The sequence below is a fragment of the Tamandua tetradactyla genome, chromosome 6, assembly GCF_023851605.1.
Source record: "Tamandua tetradactyla isolate mTamTet1 chromosome 6, mTamTet1.pri, whole genome shotgun sequence".
NCBI classification, from domain to species: domain Eukaryota; kingdom Metazoa; phylum Chordata; class Mammalia; order Pilosa; family Myrmecophagidae; genus Tamandua; species Tamandua tetradactyla.
Window position 1 is genome coordinate 153383598 of NC_135332.1, and position 4456 is coordinate 153388053.

General features: G+C 36.5%; 1 non-coding gene across 1 annotated transcript; it reads left to right on the forward strand.

Annotated features, from left to right (window-relative positions):
* The first annotated feature begins 4100 nt into the window (after window positions 1-4100).
* Window positions 4101-4207, forward strand: LOC143689121 (U6 spliceosomal RNA). Its single transcript, XR_013178588.1, has one exon. It is a non-coding gene; the product is annotated as a U6 spliceosomal RNA (small nuclear RNA).
* The last annotated feature ends 249 nt before the right edge of the window (window positions 4208-4456 follow it).

Consider the following 4456-nt stretch of genomic DNA (forward strand, 5'->3'; position numbering starts at 1 on the left):
AATGGAAGATTCAGCAAATTTCTCATTCACTTATTCATTTATTCACTTAACAGACATGTATTCAGTACTCAATATATCCTGTGCTTGAAATATATATCATCTTAGCCTCAAACAATGGGTCAAAGAATTGGATTGGATTAAAAAGGCTAATAAAATAAAGTAAAATTTTACAATAGTCTGGGATCATATGCCTGTAGTGATTTTTTAGTTTAGTAAGTTAGTTTCTTTTCTCTTTCTACCCTTTGTCTACCCCCTCCTCCACCTCCTGCCTCACCACCATCCAACCTCTGCTCTTCTCTTCCTAAAGCAGGTAGAAAGACCAAGGTATTTCTTCATCCATTCAGTTTGCCCCTTTTCCATGTCACTTTTTGTGCAGCTCTGGCTCTCACCTCGCTTAGGGAGCAATGCTTCCTCTTCTTGCCTCTTCAGGCTTAGAGGAGATAATGTTCTTCACTTGTCTTTAGTCGGTGAATGTCTGTCCTCCCTTTACTGGTTTCCTGACCTCTGTACATTTCTTTGTAGATTTGTGCCCACTAAAAGAGATGTTCAAGTCCTAACCCTCCTCTCATGAATGGGGTCCTATTTGGAAGTAGGATGTTTGAAGATGTTATCAGTTAAGATGAGGCCAAACTGAATTAGGATAGGCCCTAATTCAATATGGTTGGTGTCCTTATAAGAGGAGATTTGGACATAGAGAGAGCAGCCATATGACAGAGGCAGAGACTGAATTACCCCACACACCATGGGTTGCTGGCAAGCTCCCACCAGAACCCTGCAGACTTCAGAAGAAGCATGATGCTGACAATTCCTAGATTTGGGCTTGTAGCCTCCACTGTGGTGAGACAATAAATTTAATACATTTCTGCTGTTTTAAACCATTCATTTGTGTAGTTTGTTATAGCAGCCCTATGGAATGAAGTCAGGGCCTTCGTTACTTACAGTCCAATCTGCGTGAGTCTTCTATTCCCTACCCCAACTTGACTGATGGATGCATTTAGCTATCTATTCAAGTAACTGTGCCTGTATAGCTGAGATAAGTATTAATTTGTTACCAAAAATCTAAGAAAAATAATCACCTAACAGTTTAATATTTCAAAATAAATATCCTTAACACTGAGCATCAGGTTGTGAAGCTTATTGTGAAATGACTTAGCTGTTGTTTTAATTCATGTGTATCTATACATGCCTAAGGATTTATAGAGAGACAATTGGCCATAATTGTCTTCCAGGCAACATTGTGCCTGCTAGTTTCTATTGTCCAGAGGTTTTTAATGAACTCACATTTTTTTTTGCATAGGTGAGCCCTGACATGCCCAAACATGCCTCGGCGGGTAAATTAAGACCTTTTCATGAGAGATCAAATTACTCCGACTCCTTGCCTCACAAATTCTCTTGATTTACAGAATAGTGACAGAAAACCCGAAAGGAAATGCCTCAGTCTACAGTTTAGCAGGAAAATCAGAAGGAACAGAGAGGCAATCTGCTGCTTGCATCCCATATGGGTGACAATGCAATTGGAAGAACAAGTACTAATTAGTTAAGTGAAAGACTCCAGCTATGATTGCTGAAGATTTTAATTTTAGGATAAGCTGAGATGCTTCTCCAATGCTCAAGAAGTAGAAACAGAGAGCTCCAGAATGTTAACACTTATAAAATCTATTCAATAAAAACTTCATATATCTCAGAGGAAATATCAGGGAAATTATTTAGAGGCAATGCCAAGATTTAAGTAGTTTGATTATTTATAGATATCTTAATCTGAAAACCTCTGTAAAAATATTCCTCTGAGTAACTCTTTAATTATACTCAGTAAGAGTAGGTTACCGAGTGTAGTAGTCAGGGTCCTCTAGAGAAACAGATCCACCAGGAAAGATCTGTAGATATGAGACTTATAAAGGTGCCTCCCACAGCCATGGGAATGCAAGAGTCCAGAATCCATCGGGCAGGCTGTGAAGCTGGCAGCTCCGATAAAGGGTCTTGACAAACTCCATAGGGGAGAAAAAGTAGGGAGAGAGTCTTTCTTCTTTCTTAATAGTCTTCAACTGAATGGATCATCTCATTTGCGGGAGACACGCCCTCAGTTGATCACAAATGTAATCAGCAACTGTTGATGATTTAATAAACCAGCCTCCTGGTTTATCTACCAGCCATGAAATATCCTTGCAGCAATGGCCAGGCCAGTGTTTGCCTGATTAGATGACTGGACACATCACCTGGTCAAGTTGACACCAGAACCTAACCATCACATCAAGAATTGTATTAAAAGAAAAATACGTATTGAAAACTCTATAAAACCAACCATCTAGATATATTGCATGTATTGAACAGTGGGAGAGCATATTTCTGCCTGGGTCAGATGGCCATACTGAAAGCTGGATGAATGGTCTCTACAGTATTTTCTCTCTCCCTATAAAAGAAAAAAAAAACATTATGCTTGCTCATAGACTCACTCTTCGCTAATCTAATAATCTGTAGCCCCATTCTTTTTCTGGAGTAAGACAAATAAATTTCACCCATCTATGGTTCCCCAAATTTTCTCTTTCCTTTTTTTTAAAAAAGTAGGACATTTATATTACCTCCAGTCTCCTCCAGCCTTCATTCTTTGTTGTTATTCAGAGACTACTCACAGAGAATCAACAATCTAATTTGCAGTTTTTCTTGGTAACCTGGGTTAAAATTTGACTGTCAGGAGATAAACTCATTTCAAGATTATGTGCTCTAATAAACAACGCAACTTGAAATTCAATTCCATTTTCACTAGCATTAGTTCCAGCCTTTTTTGGACATCTGAGGCCCTTTCTTCTAGAAATTGAAAACGCAAAACAAGTCAAAGAAAAGCATGCACACACAAAAAAATTGAATAGTTGAACATGCCCTTTATCCTGGTTATTTTTTCCCCTGACTTTCTGCCTTGGGTTTCAATAATCTTTTATGAATATAGGAGACATGACTTTTAGAAAATGAGATTTCAGCCTCTTTTCTTATCCAGCCTTCTAACAATGTAATTTTAATAGAGACAAGACTGGGCCAATTACATTTATCTTGGTAACTTCGGAGTATCAGCTTTTGAGTTGGTTAATTCATATGAGAAAAATGTGTTTCACATGATACCCTGCTTTCTGATAAGGCTGACCTGGTATATTCTAACACATGTAAGCCCAGTTGCTAATGCGAACACAGATTTTCTGAAACAAATATAGTCTGTTAGTTGACAGCATGATATTAGGAGATGGGGTTGCATCACATTGACAGTGATTGTGAAAAGGTTTCTTACATTGAAAATCCCATTTGGAAAGAGAGCTTCCTTCCTGGATGTTATAACAGGGGTAACTACTTTAATAAAAGGGGAAAAGTCTTGGTTACACTTACAAATGATTATAACCTTTAAGTACTAACTATTCTTCTGGTTAAACTCAAGGGGAATTTAACTTACATTTTTGAATTAGGAAGAAGTGCACTCAATTAACAATCAATACTTTCTCCCTTTTCTTACTAAGAAGATATTTTGGATTCAGATATCCCCCTTACATTTACTCTGACCTTTCATATTGCATCTGATTTGATAATAACTGGGCCAGTGAAAGTAAAATGAGGTGCTTTACAATGGAATGAGTGGCCTTGGGAAGTTAAAAAAATGCCTAGCACTCTATTCATGATTTGTCTGACAGAGGTATATCCCTTTAAATACATATCAATAGATACAACCTAAAAAGTAGCCCAATATAGGTGCAACCAGGAGCTCAAAAAAAGTAACAGAAAGGAAAGAGAAAAGTACTTGTAAATTTGTGACACTAGACTTAAAAAAAAGATAAAATTGGAATTGATATCTTCTTATATAATAAATGTCTTCATTAGAGGGCAAAGAAGATAAGGTCAATATGAAATTAAGATTAGGCAACAGCCATGTGACTTCATTGAAAAAATTTGTAGAAGCACAAATATTCTTTCATGATCAGACATGAAAAGAGATTTACCCTCATTTCTCATTAATTTGATAGATAGCAATGTTGTTTATGTATTAGGCATCAACTAACTCAATTTTCCACTATATTATCAATCACCTAAAAGTTAGTAAATTTATTTTGTTAAGAATAGTATGAGTGCTCGTTTCGGCAGCACATATACTAAAATTGGAACGATACAGAGAAGATTAGCATGGCCCCTGCACAAGGATGACACGCAAATTCGTGAAGCGTTCCATATTTAAAAAAAAAAAAAAAGAATAGTTTGAAGTATATCCTCAATATATCGAGAATAGTTTTATCCAGAAAGATCTGAAGCCCACTCCATCTTCAAAACTGAGAAAACCTTTGTATCCTCAAATTATAAACCTGTTAATTTGTGTGACTTCATTGTAAAATTCAATGCCAACTCCCAATACGCAAATTATATTTGATTCTGGCAAAAACAACGTGAATTACTTTTTTACATTGTCCCATTTTTAGAAATTATAAAA